The 13,508-nt window shown below is 33.1% G+C and overlaps 1 protein-coding gene across 1 annotated transcript in view; it reads left to right on the top strand.

The window, feature by feature from the left end:
- LOC129746372 (class E basic helix-loop-helix protein 22-like) overlaps nucleotides 1–13,508 on the top strand; it is a 162,735-nt gene that overhangs the window by 117,716 nt on the left and 31,511 nt on the right. The gene's annotated exons all lie outside the window — the stretch shown is intronic.

Below are 13,508 nucleotides of genomic sequence, written 5' to 3'. Positions count from 1 at the left end.
GTAAAACTTTTACTTAAAAAATGTGAGTTTTCTATTGCTTTGAAAATATGACATTTTTCAGTTCATATTATATTCTAACGATTGACATATTGGAATAAAAAAAATTGTTATAATTTTTTCATGTTAGAAATTTAAAGCGATAAAAAAGTTCTTCAAATCACATTTTGTAAATTTTCAAACAAAGTTAAATAACTCGAAGATTTTTTTTTAAATTTATTGGGGTATCAACATTGTTGTTTTGTTTTATATGGCATATTTTTCTAAAACATTTGATATTTGTAGGACATTCCTGTTTCGATATATAGCGAAGGAATCAAGCATCCCCAGGGATCAAGTATCCTCATTCTCTCCTATACACTATAGAATTCTAGAGACAAACTTTTCAGCCGGAATCTTAGTTAAATTTCCAAATATTATACACCACCTTTTTTGACTCAATTGTCCAAAGTATATAAAGAAAAAGATGGAATTTTTCTTGATGTTTTCTAACTTTTGAACAAATTACCAGAATAACGAGCTAATTTTTATAAAAATTACACAATGGGTTTTTCACGCAGTATCAAATTCGGCGTGCATTTGCACGACTTGAAATGTTTTTTCTCAAATAACGTGTTAATTTGCGAGAACCGTGGGAAAAAAACGGTGCATATGGCAAAGATCACTGTAAATAGAAGGCATGTAAGAAAAACTGAGCAAAATCAATCTGCGTTAAAAAAAACCTTACTGCACTTTCTATGAATGGCTGATGGTAAACGTATAAGTTCGGCTACACAATTAAGCTTTTTTTACAATTTTCTTAAATGTCCCGCTTTTTTTCGCTGTGTCCCGCTTTTTTTCGTGAAATGTCTCGCTTTTTTCTGAAAGTATCTGGCAAGCCTAGTTTAAATGTATCTTTCAGAACGACAGCTTCTATTGTTAAAATTAAACAAGCTTAGCAGCTCAAATGCGATCCATTTTCCGCAAATAATCCGAACACAATTCCACTCAAATCAGAGCTTAAGTTTCCACACCCAAAAATGTGTCAATTTAACTGACGTTTATCGTCCCCGTGTTTGAACTTTCTCCAATCAATCAGCTTCAATATCCTTAGCCAGGCAGCCAGCCAGCCAGCCGAATTCGAAGAGTGGGAATGGCGGAAGAAATAAATGGCAACTCTCTATCAGCACGGTGCAGCACCTACGGAGAATTGTCAATCCCCAAAGAGGAAGGAAGCCCCGGATGGAGAAAAAAAATCATATAACAAGAAACAAGTCATCCCATTTTGGGAGATTTTGGGCAACCGAACCGGAAAGGACCAAAGAAAAGGAAGAGGGCTGGGGCAAAGGTCTACCACACAGGGATTGTTAATACGATCTAGTTTGAACATTTTGCTATCTCGGTTTTCGGTTTGCAACAGCCCGTACCTCCGTCGGACACATAACAAAAAGATTTTACTTTCCGGAAGGACCCAACTTCTCCTGATCCTAGATTTGATGTTGCCTCGCCACCAGTCAGTCACAAGACCAATAGCAAAGCCAGAGCACTAAACCGAAGAGTGACGATGTTGAGGTCAAACTACCTTTAACCTGGGAAAAAGCCACATGCTCAGTATTGTGCGGTCGGTGGAGGAAGATCCTCCTGGTGCCTGTTAGTAAGGTAGAAATTTTGGTCCAGATTTCGACGAGGGTGGACAGCATAATCTGATTTCAAATAAGTATTGCTAAAATGATACAACAAATGGTCTTGTGATTTGTACAGATCAGTGTCTGGATTATTTGTTGTAGAAAAAACTACAAAGATTTGAGTCTTTCACCACCCATAGGTTAAAAAATAAACATTCTCACCAGTAAAACAAATTCATATTTTGAGCATTTTAGTGAAAATGAAACCAACCCTAAGGTTAAAAATTTATCGTGTTTCCAGTAATAAGGGTTAAACTGAACCGGGTATAGTTGAAAAAACTTTGTGCACGCAAATTGATTTTCTATTTGTTTTGAGATAGATTTTGGTTTTCGCCTGAACACTTGGTGTTAACGGCAGCTTCAAGGAAGTCAGACAATCGAAAGCAATTATAAACTATTTCCAAGGCATCTTTAGTTGTAAAATATCGATTACATTGTAGGTAGGTGTAGGGATGAGATGAAGAATATACAAAAAATAAATCAAATTTAATTAGGAATAAAATAAAAAAATTGTTGTATTCGGCAACACTGTAGATGAATAAAATAAAATAAATTTCTATGACAACATTTGCTATTTTGTCAGCACTTGACAAACAAACAAAACAAAGTCAGTCATTGATCAATTCTTACGAGCGACAGACGTGTTTAAGTGAATCTCTGAATTGAGATTCGTAAAATCACGACAGTAGGTAGGTACCTACATATTTAGAGAATTTAACTCAAGAAGGGTTCAATGCAGGCACAACACAATTTGTAAACTTTAATGGTTATATGAATGGGGACATTTTGAGGGTTTAAATGATCGTACACGGAAGATAAAAAAAGCTAAAACTACCGAGAAGCAGAGGTGATTTTTTCCTTTTTATAGGTAAATTTTATCTTTTTTCATTTACCTACCAAAAATTTAAATTTTACCCACTGATCATACAGACAGGAAACTTAGAACAAAAATCGATCATTTTCTGGCTAATTTTTTTTTTTGTCACATTTAGCAGGTTCGCAATACCGACGGTAGGTGGCTAACCTACCATTTTTCGGATACAAATGCCCTATAGGATAAGGTTGCCAGATTTCCCGGTTTTATCCGGGTTTGTCCGGATATTTAATACAAAACTTAAGAACAGTCCGGCCCGGCCCGGTTGCCCGGATTTTATTGAAAAATACCCGTATTTTGGCCGGATTTTTTCATTTTTTTGACAAATAATAATAGAAAAAATTAATTGTGTTGTAAATTTGTTTTATTTAGCCACCAAAACAAAACTTTTTGAGCAGATTTAACAAAAATAATCATGAAAGGATTTTTCGAAGACTAAAATACGATTTCATTTTTTTTAAATTTTGATGAAACCAATTTTTTTTTTCAACTCTTTTATTTATATTTTTGTTGAGTAATTTCTGGATTTTTGACAAAATCTGGCCGGATATTGCCCGGATTTTAAGTTTCGATTCAGAAATGAAATGCCCGGATTTTGCCAGGTTTTTTATAAAAAATTGCCCGGATTGTCCGGCCCGGATACGTGCTGAAAAAATTCTGGCAACCTTACTATAGGAAAATTGTACCTGTTTAGCCCGATTTTTTCGTCTCAATTGCCAATTTTTTTTCGAAAGTTGGGTGGAACTTTCTAACTGGGATAGCATTTCTTCAAATTGATCGATGCGCACTCTGGAATCGACATTGCGTGCTGTTGGAAAAATTATCCAACAAACGAAATCGAGTGTCCATTCAGTATGGTTAGTGTTTTACCTTTGTATGACGATTATCCCCTTAAAAATGAGTCATCCGAAAATTTGCCTACATTATTCATTCTCCTGGTACTAATGAGCACTCATGCAAAATTATCAATGTAGTTCGTAGAAAAAAAAGGGAAATAGATAATAAAGCTAAGAAACTGAATGAAACTAAAAAAAAACTCTTAAGACTCAGCCGTCTTAAGAGCTAGAGAGCTGAAATTTGGCATTGATGCTCATTAGGACCAGAAACGATGAAAAATGTTTTCAAATTTTCGGATCACTCATTTTGAAGGGGGTCGTCCATACAAGCCAAATGTTGATTTAGCGATATTGTCGTTATTATACATAGGATTGTGATGAAATTAGTATATGAGTGTTTTGAGGGACGAGCAATCGATTCCAGTTATCAAATTTATGTAGGGTCAGGGGTGGCCCAAAGGGGTCGTCCATACAATACAAATACCGTTTGAGTCATATTGACGTTATGATACATTGGATTAACTCACAGCTCTAAAAAAGTGCAATCTCATGCACATTTGTGATTCTCCTCATCGTAAACGAGGTCGTGCTATTAAAATAAATGGTATAGCTATTCCACGGGTCCGAAAAATGAAAATATTAAGGATCGTTATTGATCAGAAAATGAATTTTCTACAACATTTCATAGGCATCAAAGAAAGCTGTGATAAATATTCTTAAAATCTTAGGTAGTCGGTTGAAAAGAAGTAATCGTAACACACTTATTGCAGTCGGTGAATCTATTGTCGTCTCAAAATTACTTTTTGGAATAGGTTTAACCAGTTTGCGTTTTGATTATATGGAAAAAATCTTGAGTCCGATATACCATCATGTCACCATCTACCGCCCAGTTAAGCGGTTTTTCAACTTCAAACATGTGTAATAAAAAAACGACGGCAGATTTTTATTCGCTTTCTTTTCCAATACATCTCAAAACTGCTCTACTTTCAATTAAAAATTTAGTGGAATGCGAAAAATGTGCGCTTTTCAAAATAATTAACTAAATTTTGAGGTGTTCAACTGGCCCTATTACCGCCCACTCGACTTTTTTGGGTAGCAATAAGGTTTTCTTAAGGAAAAACTATCTAACAACACGGAAACTGTTCTTTTTAGTATTTTTATTTAACGAGCTGTCAAAAGCATTTTGAGGAACTTGAGAGAATACATTTTGTGAAATTTTTCCCGCAAATTTTTAACAAATTGTAACAAAGTGCGTTGACTGACAAAATGATGATTCCAGGCAAACAACCTCAAGTAAACGGTTACTTTCAGCGATAAAACATCATTTTCTAACATAATCGAACTAAATTCTTCTAATAATTTACACATTTGACACAATACATGCGTTAAAAACAAAGAAATTGTGCGTGACCGGTCATTAGGAACCCACACTTTTTTTTTAAACACCAATTACCGCCCATCACTAAACGCTTCAAAAAACAACAACTATTGAAAAAATCGGGAATTTTTCGATGCAAATCTATTCTACGAAAATAAAACTATCGTTTCAAGTCGATTTTAGGTCAAATAGGTACTATCTTGAAAACAAAAACCCTTTTTGCCCTAGGAGTACAGTAATGCCAAATATAATCGAAACAATATTCAAAACACTTATTTTCTTCATATAATGAGAAGGCGACACCATCAGCATCCTCTAGCGGACAAAATGGAAGCATTAATTCGAGAAATTCGTCTAACTTGTGAATAGCGTGTATTCCGATTCGACTTGATCAGGGATGCCAGTTATAATAAATGAAATTGTTTGTTTCTATTCTTGCACCATAAAAATTTTAGTAAACCAACAAATTTTATTGTTTCGAAAAATACATAGACTTGGATGCGCATAAAGTGTTTTTTTAAGAAAAAGATTTTAAATTCAATCGGTCAACTGCTTAACTGTTTATTAAAATTTTGCTTACTAATATTAGTTAAGGAAAAAAAATATCACGAAATTAACGTGAAAATATCGTTATTTTCTCTTTACTAGATGACGGGTGTCGCTTTTCAATTTGGCAAAAAATGGGGTTTTAAACGATTCGTATTAAAAGATGATATTGTTATTGTCTCATGCTAGATTTTTCTTATTAATATTTGAACATTTTCAAACAAATTGGTTTATCATTATCAAACTATAAAGTTTGTTAGATCATTTATCAAATCCAGATCTTAGGTCTAAGGACATTATACCGAGCTTTTGTCCAGCAATAACATGACAATAATCTCTCTTGAGTGTTTATAATTAATGAATTGATTTAAAAAATAAATGCTAACAAAGCGTTTCAGAAATGCCAGTGCTCCAAAAAACAAAAAGCTAACAACTATTATCCATGTTTTCTGATTATGGACTTGGAATCATGCCTGAGAGACTAGTGACATATCTTCTGAAAAACATGAAAGAAGTAAAGGCTGGTGGTGCGAATTTTGAATTCATTTCTTAAATGAGCGGAATTTATTTTTTTTATGTGTTCCTAAACTAAACAAAAAAAGTGATGAAAATATGTTCGAACGGCATCCCTGATCAGCATTTTGACAACTCCAGATTAACATTGTGAAAGGGCACAGACTGATCTTTTTTTTTATTAATTGAGACAAATGTGTGCAACAGAATTGTTTTTTTCTTTCAAATTCAAACCAATTGTATTGAAATAAATAAAAAAAACTCTTTCGATTCGCAATGAATCATCGGAATGCGATATATTTCTTAATGTTTTCCCATCATTTATTTGTGCACTTGAAAGCAAAACAAAAATCTAAACAAATAAAAAATCACAGCTGAAAAAGTTTCACAGAAACGATTATCAAGGAGAAAAAAAAATTTAAGCACATTTTTTTTTAATTAATACGAAAACGGTGTGCACATTAAGCATCATGTCATTTGTTATAACCAAGAAGGAAAAATTCTGTTCCCACCATGGAATGTGACGAAATTATATTGGTATTGGCATGTATATTGGTTTTGAAATGAAACGTTTTTATTATTTTTTACTATTGCAAAACAAATTATATTCCAAAACACAAAAAACTGTTTAAATATAACTAGGAAAAATTAATAATAATCATTTTTGAATTTAAATTTTTTTATTACTTTATCTATATTTAATTTTCGTCTCTTAACTAAGCTTTTAAAATTTGTATTAAGCTTCCGCTTATTTTGATTTGCCGTTTTGTATGACATATTCTAGGTAACGGATCGTTGTTAAAAACTCGAAATAAAGACAAAGATGAAATAAAATTTATGGAATTTGTTTTAAAGAAACTAAAAGGCGCAAATGTTTGATTAAGAATATGTATTTTGTTTGCTTTCTCGTTAAGTGTTGGCGGAAATTTGCTATGCAAAAGTCTAAAATCTGTGCAGGCAGATTTTATGGCGAGTGTCGTAAATCAATTTATTTTTAGTTATTTATGAAGTCATAATAAATTAGACATTTATTACGAATTCTTGACCTTAAAGTTTATGATTCTAATAACATTCCCTTTTCATTCTTTCTTTTTTTAAACTTTGCGCTAAATCGATAGGAATATTACAATCACGATGTTTAAGAGTATCAGCAGCGGTCAGGTTTTAAAGCTATAATAACCTCAATTTTGAGACTTGCTCCTCGGTATTGAAAAAGCAAGCCAGCAGCCATATTTGAATACCGACCAGCTCCTGATTTGACAGATGCTAACAAAAGGAAATAGCATCAAAAAACAACAAGCGTCACCAGTGGCTAAAATGGAAACCAGTTTAGTAGTTACCGGTGCGCAAATGTACTGCTAAAGCTAAAAAAGGACCTAGAATGTGTCCGCGGTTAACACCTGGGATAGCACTTATCGCTGCCGATGCTTTAAGGGTTTAGACAACGTTTTAAGAATTGTAAGAATATGCGCTGTTAATAATTCATATTTATTCAAATAGTAATCATTTTACTTCCGCCTTTTCTATATGCTACGCCACACTTTTTGCGATTGTCAATTGAAAAATGAGGACATCTGGCATCTCTGATCAAAGCTCCGAAAAAATTCACAGTGTAATAGTTCCATTTCTGTCGCCAGATAGCGCTATTCGTGTCTCCCGATTTCTCGTTAAGTGGTGTATATCGGTTCTAAGGCTATGATCATTTAGTATCCGGGCAGTTACAAACGCTTGTATTTTAAAAACTATTCATTTGATCGAAAAACTTTCTGTGGAGGAAATGAAGGTGTTAATATGACATTTCATATAAAAATATAAAAAAAAAATTATCAATGATTTCAAGAAATAATCTTACTTTTTCATAAAATCTCTTTTTTATCTTTGCACACTTGTATCAGTCATGTATTGATCTAATATTTTTTACCACAGAAGTAAAACCTTTGCAAAATCATGATATTTTACACAAACTCACCTGGAAAAAGCAATTGTAATCTGGTTGGAACCTTTTCATGAGTAGGCATCTCGAAAAATTTGATCTCTTGAATCCGGTTTTAACATAAATTTCTTCGTCCATCAGAACACATCTGTCACATTGCGTAAAAACCGGTTGAACATATTACAAACTAAGGAACTGTTCACTATCAGTTATTTACGTGGTGTTTACTAGTCAGACAATACTTTTTGACTGACGGAAACGGATTTTTTGCATTATTTAAGGGGTCTGCATTCAGTTATCCCCAAAAACCATAGACTTTCTACCGTATTTAAGATCAAGGGTTCCATTCCGATGCTTGATTTGAACTTCGTGTGGATTCTAGAATGGTTCCTTATACTTCTTAGCCACTCGGTCTTAAAAAGAATCAGAAAAAAATCAACAGTTTTTGAGTTTTCAAGTCGACAATGAAGAATTTTCGAGGCGCAAAATGCGCAAAAGGCGCAAATTTGTGCAAAATTATTTTTACTATGCCTTTTTGCATCGTAAATATCTCAAACACACATTAACATAAAAATCTGGCAAAATAGGCAAGATAGTCCTTTTCATAACCAACACAACGCTGCTAAAGTTTTGCATATCCGAGCTCAAATAACGTAGCTATCACCGACATAAAGTGCCCGGATACTAAATGATCATAGCCTTAGTATATCTGGTAATGCCTAGTTCGCTAACAGGCGTCGAATTCAACAATTTGACCGGAAACCAAAAACTAAACATTTAATTTCTGGCTATAGTTGGCATAATTAAGTGATGTTTTTTTCAGTGAAATGATCGAACAATGATGCCGACACAGACAACAGGTCTTATTTTTGGAGAAAACATCCCAGTTTTTTTTAAATACAAACAAAAGGGTGATTTTGGGCGGTAGATGGTGACATGATGGTATAATCAGATGATTCGCTTAGCCTCCGGCGCTTTTCGTACAAGCCCAGTGGATTCGATAATGGCCGAGACAGGTCTGCCTAATTTCCGGCAAAAAATGATTGAACGTCTCTGTGTTACGGCAGTTAGAATGGTAGAAAAAGATATAATCAATTATGATTGTCCGCTAGTGAAACGTTCAGAAGAACTGTTCAAAGCCACCACAAACTTACCTATTCCGAAAGTATGTGAACCTATGAGACTAACAGACCGTCAATGGTACCTGAAACCATCTCTTACTGATAACTATATACGACAAAAAGTTAGAGCAGGTGATCCAAGCCCGAAAGTTTTAACCTTCTTCAATGCAATGGTACAGAACAAATACAAAAATTATTATCATCTATACACAGATGGATCTAAGCTGGAAGACGACATAGGAGCTGCTGTTTATAGTCGAGATCTAGAATTTAGCTGCTCTTTACCAAATATTTGCAGTATATTCTCTGCTGAGGCGTATGCACTCATGATCGCAGCCGACAAAGCCAAATTTTTGCAACGCGCGATCATTTTCACCGACTCGGCCAGCTGTATTGATGCGCTTTCGAAAGGTCACACAAGGCACCCATGGATACAAGAAACAGAAAAACATTTGATGGAGAAAAACGTGGTTGTAGCATGAATTCCAGGACACTGCAATATTCATGGGAACGAGAAGGCTGATCGATTGGCAAACCAAGGAAGAAGCAAATCACCATTAAATATAGGTACCCATTCCAGCAGCAGATGCAGTCCGTTCGGTTAAAGCTTGTCTACGGGATGCGTGGCAGTCAACATGGAATCGGTCTCAAACCCTTCTACGACGTGTTAAACCTTACATTAGCCCATACACAGATAGGAAATGTGCCTAAGAGCAACGGTTGTTAACGAGATTGAGAATTGGACACACTAGGACTAACACATAGCTTTTTACTTGACCGAACTCCACCGCCAGAGTGCTCTTTCTGCGGAGTTCAAATAACAGTTCAACACATTTTGGCAGAATGTCGAGGTTTTAACGAAGCCCGTGACTTATGTAGATTGGAAGGCTCTATCTATGAAATTCTTTCCAACTGTAATGGTAAGGAAAATTGTGTTTTGAAATTCATCAAACTTTGTAATCTTACTGATAAGTTGTGATAAGCTGGAAGAACGATAGACACGAAAGCCGTGAAAATGGTAAAGTGTCTCTAATTTTTATAATAATAATAATAATTGGATTGACTTGAAAATTGGTACACGGGTGTTTGTCAAATTTTGTGTAAGAGGCCGGTAACAGGGGTAATCCATACTTCACAAATACTCTTTTAGTTATATCACAGAGAACCAGAGAACGGGCCCCGTACAAATATGTGTCGAATCCGTGTGTAAGAATTTGAATCGTCGGCCATTTTAAAACCGTTAAAATTGGCCTAAAAACAGCACCATCTAGTGGCTCTTAGCTAAGTGACTCAGCTGATGTTGTCGATTTTTTTTGTCAACAGTTGAGAACACTCAGAACATAAATAACCCAAAATTTACTTCCAGGTCGCACCAAAACAGAGTTCAGCTAGTTTTCTTTTTTTGGGGTGTAGAAAAAGCAACATAATGAAATTTGCAGCAGGAACTATATACTCTTGAAGCGAAATCTTTTTCTTTAGGCGATGTTGCCGCATTTGGTATTAGTTTTGTATTGAGCCACTGATTTTGTTTGAGAAAAAAAGCAAACATTATTTAGTTGTTTGAAGAGAAAGTTCATATAAGATTTTAATTATGTGTCTGTTTTAATATGAATTATAATTTCAAAAAAAGTTCAGTCATCATTTGCAACAGGATTTCTGTATGATGTGTTAATTTATGATACCTCTCTAATGGATAAACTCCACTTTTTGTTTAGGATCAGATTTTTTTAAACAAATTTCACTCATAAAGAAGCATTTCAAATCTAATTAACCGAAAGTATCACCACCCATCTTCGTTCGAACATTGCGAAATTCTAGCATGTAAACATCGCGTCTTTTCTGCCAGACTTTAGTACCTACTTCCGAAAATATTCGAAAATTGGAATAGCTTCTTAATATCGAATTTGGCCTCTTAGACAGGGCAAAGTAATTGGATGGAGGTTACCCGGACACCTAAGAATCCTAAGAATTTAAGGGAATAGCAAAAGGCATTTAAAAGCAACTCGATATCAAAATTTTATAAATTCTTCAAATATCCTCCCCTTCTATTATACTTAAATAGTACAGATATCCGATAACACCATGCGCCAATTTTTCACCAATCCTACCGAGATAACAATTCTGTGAAAGAAAAAATAATACTGACGAATTTTTAAATTTGTGTTCATCATCGAAATTTATTCTAAATTATAAAAAAAACATTCAATTCAGTCTTGATGTAGTGAATTTCATGTCGACAATAACAAACACAGGCCAAAAACTGAAAAACCATACAACTATTTTAATACCCGATTGAGTGACTGAAAATAAATTTGGCTTTGAGCGCATTTTTCATTCGTTGAAGGTACTATCGTCTGAGCGTGTAGAAACCATGGAAAAAATAAAAGTACCGGTAACGACATCTGGTGGCTCTTAGCTAAGTTGCAAAAATGGCGTCGTTTATTTTGAAATCACGGTTGGTATTTTTACACACGAATGGGGCTCCAGCCCGAACTCTGGTTCTCTGTGGTTATATTAACGTCATTATGCATCAGAATGAGATGAAAATTGGCACATGGATGTTTTCAGGAGCGAACAATCCATTTCAAGTGTCAAATTTTGTGTAAGTGGTCAGCAAAAGGGGGTGTCTCTATTAACAGTTCACTATTTTTGCGATAATGCCGTTATAATACATGCGATTGAGATAAAAAAAAAATTAAATTGAGGTTTTAAGGGATGGGAAATTGATATGAGGTTTAAAATTTTGGATCAGGGGTCGGGCAAAAGGGTAGTCCATATTAACTTTCCACTGTTTTTTTCAATATATTCGTTGGAATGCATTGGATTGAGATGGAAATTTACGCACAGGGATCTAATGAGACGAGCAATCATTTTTAGGTAGAAAATTTTTTGTGAACAGTTCAATATCAATGATCCACTGTTTTTGCTCGATTTCAGGTATCATATTTATAATCATAAATCGGAAAATTGGGTCGTCCACATAAGCTACTTCCGATATTGACGATCAATGTGAATATTTGCACTCTGAGATTAAAAGGGACGACATTATGTTGAATTATTATTAGTTAAAAAATCAGGGAAATGTTTCATGCATACTGACTGCTGAAAATGGCGTCAAAAGCATAGATTTAAATAGAAAATTTATGAGCAAGAATGTAGTGATAAAATCATGAGTTGACTTTTTTACTTATTGTATTGAAGTTCTAAAGATTTGCCCAAAATGTGCACAAATTTATGTAATTTTGTAATTATTTTAAATTTTGTCATTTTTGTCATTTTTGTCATTTTTGTCATTTTTGTCATTTTTGTCATTTTTGTCATTTTTGTCATTTGTGTCATTTGTGTCATTTTTGTCATTTTTGTCATTTTTGTCATTTTTGTCATTTTTGTCATTTTTGTCATTTTTGTCATTTTTGTCATTTTTGTCATTTTTGTCATTTTTGTCATTTTTGTCATTTTTGTCATTTTTGTCATTTTTGTCATTTTTGTCATTTTTGTCATTTTTGTCATTTTTGTCATTTTTGTCATTTTTGTCATTTTTGTCATTTTTGTCATTTTTGTCATTTTTGTCATTTTTGTCATTTTTGTCATTTTTGTCATTTTTGTCATTTTTGTCATTTTTGTCATTTTTGTCATTTTTGTCATTTTTGTCATTTTTGTCATTTTTGTCATTTTTGTCATTTTTTGTCATTTTTGTCATTTTTGTCATTTTTGTCATTTTTGTCATTTTTGTCATTTTTGTCATTTTTGTCATTTTTGTCATTTTTGTCATTTTTGTCATTTTTGTCATTTTTGTCATTTTTGTCATTTTTGTCATTTTTGTCATTTTTGTCATTTTTGTCATTTTTGTCATTTTTGTCATTTTTGTCATTTTTGTCATTTTTGTCATTTTTGTCATTTTTGTCATTTTTGTCATTTTTGTCATTTTTGTCATTTTTGTCATTTTTGTCATTTTTGTCATTTTTGTCATTTTTGTCATTTTTGTCATTTTTGTCATTTTTGTCATTTGTGTCATTTTTGTCATTTTTGTCATTTTTGTCATTTTTGTCATTTTTGTCATTTTTGTCATTTTTGTCATTTTTGTCATTTTTGTCATTTTTGTCATTTTTGTCATTTTTGTCATTTTTGTCATTTTTGTCATTTTTGTCATTTTTGTCATTTTTGTCATTTTTGTCATTTTTGTCATTTTTGTCATTTTTGTCATTTTTGTCATTTTTGTCATTTTTGTCATTTTTGTCATTTTTGTCATTTTTGTCATTTTTGTCATTTTTGTCATTTTTGTCATTTTTGTCATTTTTGTCATTTTTGTCATTTTTGTCATTTTTGTCATTTTTGTCATTTTTGTCATTTTTGTCACTTTTGTCATTTTTGTCATTTTTGTCATTTTTGTCATTTTTGTCATTTTTGTCATTTTTGTCATTTTTGTCATTTTTGTCATTTTTGTCATTTTTGTCATTTTTGTCATTTTTGTCATTTTTGTCATTTTTGTCATTTTTGTCATTTTTGTCATTTTTGTCATTTTTGTCATTTTTGTCATTTTTGTCATTTTTGTCATTTTTGTCATTTTTGTCATTTTTGTCATTTTTGTCATTTTTGTCATTTTTATTTTTGTGTATAGTTTTAGGTGTTCGTTGAAATACCGAACG

Source organism: Uranotaenia lowii, chromosome 2 (assembly GCF_029784155.1).
Source record: "Uranotaenia lowii strain MFRU-FL chromosome 2, ASM2978415v1, whole genome shotgun sequence".
NCBI classification, from domain to species: Eukaryota; Metazoa; Arthropoda; class Insecta; order Diptera; family Culicidae; genus Uranotaenia; species Uranotaenia lowii.
This window is presented reverse-complemented; position numbering and strand designations above follow the sequence as displayed.